Source organism: Peromyscus eremicus, chromosome 1 (genome assembly GCF_949786415.1).
Source record: "Peromyscus eremicus chromosome 1, PerEre_H2_v1, whole genome shotgun sequence".
NCBI lineage: Eukaryota > Metazoa > Chordata > Mammalia > Rodentia > Cricetidae > Peromyscus > Peromyscus eremicus.
The window spans coordinates 160,902,624-160,917,311 of NC_081416.1; the positions used below are offsets into that span (position 1 = coordinate 160,902,624).

Consider the following 14,688-nt stretch of genomic DNA (forward strand, 5'->3'; position numbering starts at 1 on the left):
GGATCTAGGGACCTCATCTGTACAGTCTGGAGATGGAGTCTTACCTGTTCCAACTCCGTGCAGAGTGGGTATTGACTCCAATATTACTTTTCTGTCAATGTAACAATGAACTTATTTCCTCTAAGAACCTATAGTGATTTTAATTTCCCCACCCTCTATTCTTTTTAACTCTTTTCCAAGTCCCTACTTCTCAGTACCTACTACTTTTCTGTCACTCTTTGAAAAGAAAAGGCTTTCAAGAGGTAACAACCAAATATGATGAAATAAAGTAAAATAAGATGAAGATACACCTATTGTAATCAAATTTAGCATGGCTACCCAATGGGAGGAAAGGGTTTTGAGTGCTGACACAAGAGTCAGAGACCCATCTGTTTTCAGAGCTCAGAGTATCATGAAATTCTAAGCTAATAATTCTACTGTATATACAGAGTGGTAATTCTTTTGAACTTATATTTAGCTGAATAGTGTTTGCCCTTAGCCTAGGACTCTAGGCTGTCTAGTTTCTGGTTCTTGGTTAGACAAGTGGTATTGGTAATGGGTTCATTCTTGTGGAGTGTGTCTTAAATTAAATCAGACATTGGTTGGCTCCTCCTACATGTACTGTGTCACAATTGCCCTACCGAAATTTTCAGGCAAGACAGAATGTAGACCAAAGGGTTTGTGGCTGTGTTGATTTTCTGATTTCTCTTTCATTAGTCTGCAGAATACCTTCTACATCAACGACCCTTGATTGTAGGGGTTAAGGCTCCATGTAGGCACCAGGTTTAAATGTTCATGTTCAGTTTGTGTGTGGATTGTTGTCCTAGGCAATGGAGCAGGGATGAGACTGGAATGATTGGATGTCTGAGAGTTGTGGTTCTGCCTACTTGTTGCCCAAGGGACATATCTGTGGGATCCATGTGAGACAGTAGCAAGGGGCTGAAGGCAAGGTTTGCAAGTGTTTCAGAACTTGGGATGAGTTTGTGGGAGTGAATCTAGGCATTAGAGAGAGAAGAGCATGTCTGCAGGCAGCCCACATGAGTTTCCATCAGGCATAGCCTTGAAGCTTTTCATAGATAGTTGACTCCATTATCATTCAGAGTTCAGATTAATGGGTGAGTGTTGATTCTTGTGAATGTTGCAGTGTTTGTCAATGCCCAAACAGTCATTTGCTTCTTTAACCTTGTAGTACAGTTTATTTCTTTCTGTGGCTTCATAGGGGTTCTACTTTTTTCTTCAAGGAAAGTTCTACTATCTCCTTTAACCAAGTTGTTATTTGTGGTGGACATACTAATGTAGGTGAGCTGTTTGTCTCCTTGTATGTGTAAATGAATTATTCTATGCCTTCTTGGTATTTACATTGAAGTTGAGGATTCCATTCTTAATGTAGTACATTAGAATGCATGAGAACTTGTGTTTTATTGTGTGTGTGTGTGTGTGTGTGTGTGTATGTGTGTTTGTGTGTGATCTATGTTGCTTCTCCATGACTATGATAAAGCACTGAGCAAAATTAAATTGGGGCAAGACTGAGTGTATTTCTGCTTATAATTTATAGCCCATTGTCTAGGCATCCAAACCAGAGTACAAGGCAGGACCTTGAGGCAGGAACTGAAGCAGAGACCACAGAGGATTGTTGCTTACTGGTATGCTTCTTTAGGCTTGCTCAGGGACAATTCTTATATATTTCTAGTCCAACTGTGTTTGTTTAGTATTGCCTAACATAGACTTGGCCCTTGTCTATATTATTAAATTATCAATTTAATTATCAATATCAATTATTATTAAAGATAATGTTCCATAATCAGTCCTAGAAACTCAATTCAGGGAGGCAACTGCTGAATAGATTTTTTTATCTTCCCTCAGAAGTCTGGTTTGTGTTATATTAACAAAAGCTCACTAGGACAGTGTGCATTGGCACTTCAGTTGCAGTAGTCAGTATGGTCCCTCAGTTCTGTTCAAGGTAACATGATAATGTAAGCATTTTTCTGGGCTATCTGTTTATTATTCTTCATGCTTTGGGGTTCCTGTTAAAACGAGGTTTTGAAAAGGTAACTGTGGATAGATTTGTTGATGGAAGATTACATTGTGGGTGGTCTCTGATATCTAGTTCCCAGAAATTGATGGGCATGTATTGATGCTAGTCTTAGGAATGAGATGAATTCAACTGGGACCTTGGGAGTAGTATGGGTCTTTAGTATCTTTGCTGATCCTATTTGTTTTCTATGTTCTTTGGAAGGTATGAGAGGCCTTGGGGGTTGTGAATGATTCAATCCAACATGCACATTGGTGATGTAAAGAGGTAAAGCAACCAAGAGTATCAGAGAGAGAGAAAGCCAAGAAAAGAGCCCCATCCCTGTTTGTTGAATAACAGTTTCCTCCATGCTGAAGCTTTGCTTGTGGAGGAGGAAGGTCCTATGAGACTCAAAGCAGGTAGAATTCCCAGTTTTAGGAAAAACTGAAGTACAAAGTGCACAGGAATCCTCCTTAAGCTCATAGAAGTCTTAATGCATTACTGCAGAGACACTTTCATACCTATGTTGCTAGCTTTCAATCATGAAAAAGTACTTAGGGATTTCTAAGTAACGCACATGTGAGTTTTTGCTTCATGCATCTGCATCTAAATCATGGTGCCTAGTTCAAGTAATCCATCAGTCATTCACTTTAAGTAACTTAAGTAATGAATCATACAAGTTCATTACTGTTGACTTGGGTGGAATTATTTCTTGCTGTATCAATGATGTTCTATGTCAGTTGAGAAGACCTTTGTTTCCCCCTCTGTAGGAATAGACATGGTTATGGAGACACACATGTGATAATACTTGTGCTGGCTAAATTTTCAGGAAGAAGTTGACAGAAAACCACATGCCGTGCTAGTGAGCTTCTGAAGTCTTTAAATCAGAATAGATAGAAAGCATAGATGTAACAAGTGGACAGTTGAGAGCAAAGTAAGCATATGCCATGCTGTGTTTAGCAATGCACACAGGATAACCTAGGTATATGTTTTCATTAGAGATAATATGCTGGGGTCAGAGATTGCTTGCTCATTCTGAGCCCTCTCAGTGGCCTGGTTTGTTCAGGAAAAGAGAGTGAGGCACCTGCTTCTTCAGTGTTGTGGAGTGTGTCAGATGTGTTCATAAGCCCAAGTGGATGGGCAGACAGTGGCCATGCTCTTGTCTTTGTGTCAGTGTGATTAGGTTGGGTTGATGTTACCAGACTCCTAAGAGGTGTTATGATCCACAATAGCTCCACAAGAGTCCTGAAAATTAGGAGTTAAAGAGACTTGTCATTTGATCTAGAATACAAAGACTTTCTTAATTCTTAAGGTAGGGCTTCCTATCTATCACTACCCTTGTTCTGAATTCTGTTCTAGTGAGGAGTCAGTAGCTCTAAGGGATGGGATCTTTTCCAACTGTAGAGGACTAGACTTTGCCTCATTTCTAGAGAATCTGCTTAGTGTGTGACTTTGCAGGAAGCCTGTCCCCTGATAGAATAGGCAGTGGTAGGTCTTCACAGACCCTAGGCACCCTGTGTAGGAAATCTTTCATTTCCTGTATGGTATCATTGTATTCTCTCGGTATTTGGAAGATTTGGGACAGCATCTCCAAAAAGAGTAAAAGTAACTTAAAGAATTTGAAAGATGGTATCCTGCATGGGTGGAAAATGGCACTCTCTGAAGACATATGCCTGCTAAGTGCTATGAGATGTTGGCCAAGAAGATCTTTAGGACCTCCCAGAATGTGAAAGGTATTTTGATCCTGTGGTAAGGTATGAACCAGAAGTAGAATAGCACCAATTTGATTGAGTTGCAGGATATGAAGAAGTCAGACTTGCCCTGAGCTGGAATCCCCCTTTGCAATAGCAGGCTGGCTTTCATAGACCAAGCAGGCTCTTCCATCATTTTGGTGGAAAATGCTCAGAAATTGTCCTATTAGGTTGTTGGCTGTCCCTGCCACATATTAGAATGTCGTGAGGGATGTATACACTGGTACAGAGAAGACATAGTTCTTAGTTATATTAACTACAACTCCCCAATTTGTTTGTGTACACATACACAGAAGGGAATTCTTAGCTTTTACTATGATCCACCACAAAATCTCCTGTGACTAAGGATTTCCTATGTCCCAGTGGAGAAACAACTGCTATTGTTTTGTTTAATGGAATGGTTGAGTCTCTACATTTCCCTTCTAAACCTTTGTGCTTTTGCAGGAGATTAGTGTAATTGCTGGTGCACATGTACCTATTACAGTCTCTTTCCTTGCTCACCATCCTTTGGCATTCATTTCTGTTGCTGATGGAGAGTTTTAATTGTTTTAGCAGATGAGACTCAGTGGCTGCTATTGTGCTGAGATTGCTGCTTGGTATTCAGAAATGGATCATGCACAAAGCAGTCCATCCAAAAACTCAGTGATTGTCATACAAATAGGAATACAATGGAATTGAGAGCTAAAGCAGTGGGGTAGAGTAGTGTTGCATGTCTTTTTATTCCAAAATCAAATGAACATCCTATTGTGATATTTTAACCATGATTTCCTTGGATGAATAGAGACCTTAAGAAGTAATTGAACAGATGGATGCAGTGATAGGTAGATTTGTGGCAGTAAAGCTTAACTGTGTATAGTAGAATGAGCCATGGAGAGTCATAACTTGACTTGTCATTCTAGACATTACTTGCATTTGAACACCAGGCCCTGGTGAAAAACGGTCTTTCTTGATGCTAGAGAATAGAAGTGGAGAGTTAACTGTAAGTAGGGGACTTCCAAGTATTGCTTCCACAGGAAACACTAATAAGTTGGTGGGTATAATGTGAAGTAGTCTACCCTCTCTGTATTTCAATATGGAGTGACTTTAAACACCAACACCAGGTCTATCACATATCCCATCCATACTATTCCAAGGAATTGAACGTGTTATTGCTTTGCAATCAGTATAGATTGCAGCATTTTCAGGAATATCTGTGTAAGAGCCTGATGTTGATGTGCAATAACAGAGTAATGGATAAGGAATAAGTGATGTCTACACATAGCAGAACTCATTTCAGCTGAGGTGATGAATGCAGTCAAAGAAATGGTAGGAGAATTCTTGTTCTTGAGATAATATTTTACTCAATTTATCCAGTCCCAGACAAATATCTCTTGAAGCCACCTCTCTATATGGACCCTGGATTACACATATCTACATGATTCCATTCATGACATAGGAAGCAATGCTGTGGAGCATAAAAATTGCTAAGGTTTGAGTTAGAGGTAAGGGATGAGTAAGTCTAGGTCACCAGGTTACTTGGCTCAGTATACAATGCGCAGTTTAAAAAAACGTGTTCAGTGAATAGTAGAATGAGAATTAATAGTCACTGAGAAGAATTCAATAAAGTAAAGCAATATGTTAATTGCTTAAATATGAAAAATGCTTCCTGAGCTTATTTAATAAGGATTATTCTATGAGATACTTAATTTGAAAACATAAAGATTAAAATAATAGTATCCAGGTTAGAAGATATCCATCCAAATGCTTTCTATTGCACCTAAGTTGTAGAGTGAAGCACAGCAGTCTCATGGCAGTGTCCAACTCTGTAGTTAAAACCTTGCAAAGAGAGTGATAAAACCAGAGGCCTCCTGAACCTATTGCTTTCCTTCATTCTTTTGTGAGCAAACTTTTTCCTGTGAGGATCATTGCACACAGGTGGTGGTATCTTTTCATGGTGGGTTTGTTAACATTTTCTAATTGGGCGACTCTGGACATAGTCCTTGTTAGAATGGACAATTAGGGGCCTACACAGTAGTTGGGGGTTAGATATTGTGAAGTAAGATATACCATGAATATCTATGGACAGCTTGAACACAATCCCTAAGTAAAATTTTGATGTCCTACTTCCCAGAAGTAGAAAAACAATCATAACTTTACCACAAGAGCACAAAATACCCAGGATAGCATGAGCACACCTCATATGAGGTCAGGTGGCAAGTACAGCCTACAACTGAAACAAGGCAGATTGTCAGAAAAAAATGAATCCCAGTTAAGTTCCAGTTGTAAACACATGCAGTTAAGTCTCTTTGGATTTTAGGTAGGAATGAAAAATGCACCCTGGAGTACGCGTGGCGTCTTCATTAAGCCATGCTGGGAAACACGGTTATCCACATGTACAAAAAGAATCTTGATACCATTTGGCTTGTTGGAACATTCCTTTAGTCTTATCCCTCTTCAGGCAGGGGAAGAGCAGGAGGCAGAGGTAGGAAGATCTTTGTGAGTTCAATGCTGCCTGGTCAATATAACCAGTTCCAGGACATGCAGGGCTATGGAGAGGGTCCCTGTCTCAAGAAACTGAAAGTGAGTTAATAAATAAATGAATTCTGTTTACTGTATGTACCCCTGGAAGAAGATAATGCCAAATGTCTCAGAGGCCAAAGTATAACAAACTCTGATACTATTAGAGCACAGAGTAGCCCAAGGAGTTAAAAGTTCAGGAGATGCTAGTTTTCTTCTCACCCTTTTTTTGACAGTTGGTGAAAGACCTTCACAGACTCCAGCATGTGCACGCTGAGGTGGGTTTGAGGCTTTTGAAAGATATCATGGCTAAGCTTAGGTGGATTCTGCTTCTCTTGGTCTTGGGGACAGTGAGCAATTCTTCTGCCTTGATCTGTGACTTGATGGCTTCAGCTCCTTCAGATTTCTTGGAGTTGATTTCTCTAGTTCCCTTGCCAATGATCCCTAGGTCTGCTGGGCCTGCAGAGTGGCTTTCTGAGCTTTGCCCTCCATCTGCTTGGCCAAGTTGTCAATAGCCCCTTCTCTCACCACAATACCAGCCCCAGCTTCTCTACCTCCACCAGGTTCTGATACTGAATTCTGGCCAGAGAAGCTCCATGAAGCCAGTTAGAGCCTTTGTAGTCCTTCCTCAGCTGGTTTAATGATGGTTTGATGACACCTTATCTTTATTGAGCCTGATTGCTCCTGATGACTGTGGAGTCTTTGGATGGGGAGGCTGTGGGATCTTGGAATGGTTTAGTTCAGTGAGGGAGTTGAGCAGCTGGGGTAGGTGAATATCCGCCACCAGAGCAATCATGTGTGCAAAGTCCATGCTGGAGGCCAATGCACTGTGCATGCCCCAGCTCATCTTGACCAAGACTGATACTTCCCTAAGTGGCATTGACAGAGACAAGCTTCTGCCCTAGGCTCCCAGCATCAGTGAAGTACAAGGGATGCTGCATGTTGGGGTGTGCTAAAGGGAGGAGAGATGGGTCTTGGTGTTCTTTCATGCACTTATAGGCATCCAGAGGCATTGATAGATTGGTTTCCATCTCATGCAGGTTGTCATTCTCTGTTTGTTCCAGGCATGGAGCTTGTGGCAGTGCCAGGAATTCTGAAGGTTATGGATGGTGGCAGTTGATGACTTGTCCCCATCAACAGGTGGTGTCCTCATCTGGGAATCCAGGGTGTAGGAGTAGCAGAATTCTGTTGTGCAGGAGAGGGAGTGTCTGGATTGAGGTGTCATTCCCAGAGAAGCCTCCCTTTGCACCACTGAAAAGAGTCAAGGAAGAAGTCTGTACCTGGTAAGTGGGATGCCCCCTTCTCTCAGTGCACCTCTGCACTTAGGCCCCTACAACGGCAGGGAGGACGTTCTCAGGATCTCTGCTTTAGCTGTAGATTTTCAGAAACATAAGTCTGAGTTGAGTTCCTGTTGTAAACACATTCATTTAAATCTCTTCAGATTTTGGGTAGGTACCAATTATGCACCTTGGCTTACACAGGTCCTCTTCATTCAATCATGCTGGGAAACTTGGATATCCACATAGACAGAAAGAAACTTGATTCCATTTAGTTTGTGTGAGCATTCCTTTAGTCTCAGCACTCTTGAGGCAGGATCAGTACCAGGGCAATTGAAGAGACTGAGGCAGTGTCATAGGCGGAGGCAGAGGTAGTGGCTGAGGTAGAGGCAAGCTGATGTTTGTGAGTTCAAGGCTAGCCTGATCAACATAGGTAGTTCCTGAATATTCAGGCTTATGCAGAGAGATCCTGTCTCAAAAATCTAAAAGCAAATTAATAAATAAATGAGTTGTATTTCCTATGTGTCACCCTGAAAAATGAAATGTCAAATGCCTCAGAGGTAATAGTGTGAGTAACCCTGACAGTATGAGAGCACAGAGTATGCGAAAGTGTTGAATGTTCACAGACAGGCCAGAATGGAGCAACACACCAGCCACTCAGAAATCCTGGCTGTAGTTGACAGATGGTCTCTCAGGGAAGTAAAGCTTTTATTGGCAGAAAAAAAGTTATTTGAGTGGGGATCCTAGGGAATAGGAGGACATCTTTGCTATTGCTACCTCAGTAAGATGATTAATATCTAGATTATTTAGAATTAGATAAAATATATAAATCATAAGAAAGAAGGCAACCCAAGTAGTAAAGGGAAAAGAAAAAGACAGTCCTCCACAATTTAATAAGGAGAGTGAACACATACAAAGGTTCAGATTGAGGAGGAATCAGGGAAATTCATAGTGAACCTCCTAGATGCCACTCAAGGCCAACTAGAAAAGAAATGACAGACTTCGCTGAGACAGTTCACAGAAAGGACTGCTATACAGTGCTTTAGGGGAAGGGAAGTTTTCCAAGCCTGGTTGGATGTCAGCGTGGAGGGTCCTCCAAAAGCAAAAACCTGGCCCATCACATGGTCCATATATGCCTTTCCAAAGAACTCTATATATTAGAGAGGTACTTGCCCATCAGTGTTGATTGCAGCACCACCTGTATTACATTAGAAAACCAAGCATGGTGTCCAACAGCATTGCCATGGGTGAAGAAAATGGGCTGTCTGAAGAAAGTGAAGTGTTTTCAGCCATAGGGAAAATGAAGTTATGTTGTTTGCAGTATGTGGATTCAACTCAGGCTCGATGAAATGGTTCAGTAGATAAGAACATGTTTTACTTGCAGAGTTCCCAGGCTTACTTCAGAGCACCTCCTGGTGGCTTTCAAGCTCTCTTAGTTCCAGAGTCCAGAGATCTGATGCCCTCTTTGGGTACTCCACACACGTGTTCTACAGGAATTCAGATAGAGGACACACACACACACACACACACACACACAGACACACACAAACACACACACACACTAAATTAAAGTTATTAAATGGATGATTTCAAGATGGATACAACATGAGACAAACATAGTTATGAAATGAAACCCTTCTTAGGAAGATAGTCAACCTTGTATATTTTCTTTTTAAGGAATCCTGTATTTCATTTCATGAAATTTCAGGAGGAGCTCTGCCCAAGACTAGTAATGATTAAAGGACTGGGGCAAGTGGTTTGAAATGGGAGAAAGTGTGATAAGAGCAGGAGTGTGTTCACTATAGGAAACATACCAAGTTCAAAAACCAGTATAATGAAAATAAAAGTCAAGTAGAAAAATTTTATTACCATACAGATTTTGGCTAATTACTTTTACCTAAAATAAACACTACCAGTGATTTATAGCATATGAAGTATTTATGTAACATATATTACTACTTTGCCAACTTAAATGAACAATAGAAAGGTATGAAGAAACCACCAATGCCCTCTATATACACTTACTAATGGATGAAATAACTGACTTTAGTTTCTTCAGTCACTTTTTTTCCCGCCTGCCTCTGCCTCCCAAGTGCTGGGATTAAAAGCATGTGCCACCACCACCCCAGTTGCATTCCTAAAGGAAACTGTCCTCACCCCCCACCTCCCTTCAGCAGTCATCAATTGCCAATAGCTAGGTGTGGGACTTCTTATTAGGTCTTATTCTTTTGGGGGGAAAATGTAAGAGTTGGCTAAAAAGAATTAAAGAATAAAAAAGTAGCTATGCTTGGGATCTTGGAGAGTTGTCTCAGAAGTTAAGAGCTCACCGCTCTTCCAGAAAACCAGAATTTCATCATTTGATCCCCAACACTATATAGCAACTCACAACTGTCAAACTCCAGTTCCAGGGGATCCAGTGCCCTCTTCTGACCTCAGTGGGCAGTAGGCACACATGTAGTACACATCTTCATGCAGGCAAAACACCCATACACATAAATAAAATTTAAACTTAGAAAAATAGCCATGGATGACCAAGAGAAATTATCCTTATATATTGTGCACCCTAATAAACTTATCTTCTCCAGTCACTTTTAGTGTCTTCAAATATTTACAAGTATGGAAACTATGTATGACAATTTATATAAATTGTATAAATCCTTGGATCTACATATTAATCTCCTTAACTGCATATGTACCTACATACCTACACATTTACCCAAGTCTTTCAATCCAATGTATACATGTATATCCGTATCTATATCTCACCTTGTCTACATTGAATAACACTGTATTCCAAAGACTAGGCCAGCACTTATATGACATACCATAATATCTAGAAATTTCCATATCCTTCTCCCTCTGAAGGAAAAGCTGCAGTTTTCCCAGAGAGGTGTACTTGGCAGCATTCTCTCTCTCCTGTTGAGCCTGCCTCTTCATGGCCTCCCTCTCTGTCCTCTGCTCTTCTGTGATGGGCTGTGAGATGACTGGCCCTAGAATGTGGATTTTCCTTCATGGAAATGGTTGGAAGCTGAAGTCCTGCAGCAGATATTGGGTTTGAGGTTTAGGAGGTGATAGGGCCTTGTTCCTGGCAGCAGAAACAAGCTCCTTCTGGAGTAAAGTGTGAGCAGATGGTCTGTAGGGTACAGGCCTAGAGGCAGCTGGCTGAGGCCCAGTGCAAGACTGCATGGGGTTGGTTATGTGAGGACTTGTGGGACTGGTGGAAATCAGCAGAGCTGGCTTGTCAGAGGCCATCAAAGATATGATGGCAGGAGCTGGTTGGGATGGCTTGAGTGTGTTAGGCTGAGCTGAGTATGAATGAGGCCTCACAGGGTAAACAGAGGTGGGCCTGCAAGAAACCAGGGAGAGAGGCTTTTTAGAAACAGGTCTGGCTTGAGGCTTGTGCAGGAGTAGGAAAGTCAGAGGTACTAACATGACCTTCCCAGATGGGGGCAGCTCATAGTGAGATGGAGACAGATACTCCTTGCTCTCTGGTCTCTGAGCATTGCCCAGGGTTTTAATAGGGCCTCCGCCATCACAGGGAACATCCTGTAGTGATGTATTGGCTGGTTCTGTTCTGGGATCTTTGTTGCTGCTGAAGTTTAGCAGAGCCCTGGAGGAGGAGATGCCAGTTTTCTTCTCTTCTTCCCCAGTGGGTGAAAGACCTAAAGGATGCCAGCATGTGCATGCTGTGGTGAGTTTGAGGCTTTTTAAAGCTGCCATTAGCTCAGGTGGATTCCTCTCCCTCTTGGCCTTGGGGATGGTAGGCTTCTCTTGTGTCTTGACTCTGTGACATGATGGCTTCAGCTGATGTGTTTTGCTGAAATTTTTTCTCTCGTCCTCTTGGTCCTGTCTTGCCTCTGCACCCTAGCTACCCTGGGCCTGCTGGGTGCAGATTTCTGAGCTATTCCCTCCAAGTGTTTGTTGTCTATGTTGTCAGTAGCCCCTTCACTGGCCCCAGCATGGGCCCAGCCTCTCCACCCTCCACCAGGTCCTGGTGCTGGTTTTGGGCCTGAAGAACTCCATGAAGCAGATGAGATACTTTCTGGTCTTTCTTGCTCACCTGTTCAGAGAGTCTGATGATGCTGGAGCGTTCCTGGGCCTGATCCCTCCTGATGACTGTGGAATCTTTGGAATGGATTGCTGTGGGATTTTCTCAGTGGTCTAGGTCAGTGAGGGAGTTTAAAAGTTGGAGAAGGTGAGTATCTGACACCACTGTAGTCATGTCTTCCAAGTCAGTGCTTGAGACCATACCACTCTGCAGAGACCCAGTCTCTTCTAGACCAAGGCTATTGTTTCCCAAGATGGCATTATCAGAAGCTGGCTTCTGCCTTAGTTTCTTAGTGTCAGTGTAGTTCAGGGGCTGTGGCATGTTGTGGTTTGCTAAAGGAAGGAGTGATGAGCCTTGATTTTTTTTTTTTGTCCTCATAGGCATTTGGAGACTTTGATTGCTTAGCAGTCATCTCTGCCACATTCTTATTCTGTTTGTTACTGGTATGGAGCTGGACACAAGGCCAGGAATTCTGAAGGACTGTGAATGAGGGCAGTTAATGACCTGTCTCCATCAACAGGTGGTGTCTTCATCTGAGCATCCTGGGTTCAGGCATTTCAGAGGTCAGGACTCTGCAGCAGACAGAGTGTCTGGCCTGAAGGTGTCAATCCAAGGGCCATCTCCATTTCCACCACTGAAAAAGAGTCAAGGAAGGAGTCAGTGCCTGGTAAGTGACATGATTTCCTTCTTTCTGTGCACCTCAGCACTCAGGCTCCTGCAGCAGTGGGCGAGGAATTCCTATGAACTCTGCTTGAGTGGCAACTGTAGAATCTCTGTTTACAGATACTTAGTAATTATTCAGTTGTTTCTGGTGACCATGCAATGTCTTGTTTTCTCAGATGTTTGTGTATTCCTTGGTGTTTGTGTGGTGGGTGCATGCATAGTGATCATGCAGAGGTTACAGACTTCCCTTGGTGTGTGGTCCTTCCTTGCCCTCCCTTTTGTCTTTGAAACAGTGCCTATTTCCGAAGTTTACTGAATCTGCCAGCTTCTTTTAGATAGGAGCATTACTCATATGCCTCATAAGTTTGGACTTTTATGTGGGTTTAGGTGTGCAAACCAAGCCCTTCACTACTGAAATGCAAGCTGTTTAAGATCTCCAACTTTCCTCAAGCCCCCATTTCATAGACTTTTTATAAGGGACATGAAAATTACAAGAAGACATTGAAATTTTGTGTCTTGAGCATGACTTTGTTGAAGAGAACATGTGTACATGATCAAGGACTTGGGTCATCACTGAAGAATCACAGAGAAAGAGAAAGAGATAAAGAGAAGAGACAGCAAGGGAAAGAGAAAGAGTAAGAGCTAGAGACACACACACACACACACACACACACACACACACGGAGACAGAGAGACAGAGAAACGGGGGGTGGCATTTGGAGTTGTGTTGCTCAGTTGTTGGATTTAATCTCATGGAATATAAAGTGCTACCAAAGTATAAAATTCTTGATGTCTTCTAGAACCCTAGATTGTAGTGTGATGGTGCATTGGACTGATTAGCTTAGGCAGTGACATGTGTGCCTGTATTATGGTCCTTGGACATGTCTTAATGAAGGATGGATGTTACTCCCTATCCTGCAATGTCTCTCATTTTAGAGACTGAAGATGGGAATGGTGATCCAGAGCCAGGGCTAAGCTCTCAGGACTCCCATTCTTCCTCCACGTGGACATCCACTGATGAAAGGTAGAGCTGTGTCTCCTTTGTGTGCTGACCTCACTCCTTTCCCTCCTTACTCACCTTGAAGACTGCTGTCTGGCATGCCTTGAGCAGATGTGGGATAGTAGATGGCAGAGGTGGAGAAAGGTGTTTGGAAATCATTGGCTGAATCTCCTTTAGGATCATCACCATGTGCAGTTGTGTGGTGGAGGCCTGACTCCCAGAAGAGGACACAGAGCCACAGGCTTGCAGGCATTTCCCAAGTTCCCCAGCTATCAGGGGTCTTAGGCTCTTGTGATTATAGTAATAGACCTGGCTGCACTCCTGGTGGGAAGGTGCCAGGCTGTATCCTTGATTTGACACCTGTGATGGTGTGGCCTGAACAAGGTTGGCAGAAAGTGTTGGACAGGAAAGGACTAAGGCATTGGGATCTAAAATATTATCACCCTGGGCTGTCACAGACAAGGAGAATGTAGTATTTTGGTCAGTGATAGTTACAGTGAAGCCCCAGAAAGCAGCTTCCCTCCTGTCAGTACTTCTCATGGGATCCCACTGGAGAACACCTGGATAGGAGAGTGCTGAGCCAGAGCTCTGGCCCTGGTCAGTCAGTGCAGTCACAATGGTCATGCCAGCTGGTAGGTAGGGGTAGGCACTGTCCATGAGCTGCTGGCAACAAGTGCTGGAGTCTGATGGCAGGAGCCATGCTAAACTCACAGCTGGGGTAGAGACCCTGGAGAAGTTGCACACACTTCCTGCTAAGGGCTTGGTATTCCTCAGCACTGGCACAGAGGGCTGCAGAGTACATTCTATCCCAAAGAAAGGTGCACTTTGGAAATTTTCTGTAGGAAGCAAGAGGACAGTAGGAAAAATGGTGAGAAGGAAACCTAGTTTCCTGTGGGGAGCTGTGTTATTGTCAGTTTGTACTGTCTGGGAGAGTCTAAGACTTATGTTCCCTCTCATATCCCAAACAAAATGGTTCAGAGTGATTCTTGGTAATGGATAGGATGACACTCATTTGATGAACTGCCTGTTCTAACTGTGTGGGCATGGACTTCCTAGTTGATCCACGTTGACCCTTGCTCTGATCTAGACAACACCCTTCTTTGCCCTGCTTTGTCTTGTTCTTGTACTTGCTGTGGCACTACCTCACATCTGTGCCCCAGGACAGAAATGTTTAAAGATGGAGAACCTTAGACAGCTTCTCATACCTGTGACTTTGTCTTGTCCTGTGCAGATATTCCTCTATGTAGAGAGATATAACCTCTCTACCTAGATCAGTCTGGCCTTGTCTATCACACAGATCGTCCTGCCTCTGTGTCCAGAGTGCAGGTGTCATAGTTACTTGCCATGCCCACCATGTTTGTCTTTACTGTGAACTTTCTTAATGTAATGATGTATCAGGAAGTTTGAGATAAGTAGTGTATTTTGCTAAGAATCCCTTCCTCCTCTATTTCTTCCTGTCCCAT

At 42.7% G+C, this 14,688-nt stretch overlaps 1 pseudogene; it reads right to left on the minus strand.

Annotated features, from left to right (window-relative positions):
• Positions 1-6,681: 6,681 nt before the first annotated feature.
• Positions 6,682-14,182, minus strand: LOC131925389 (uncharacterized protein C2orf78 homolog; annotated as a pseudogene).
• Positions 14,183-14,688: the final 506 nt, after the last annotated feature.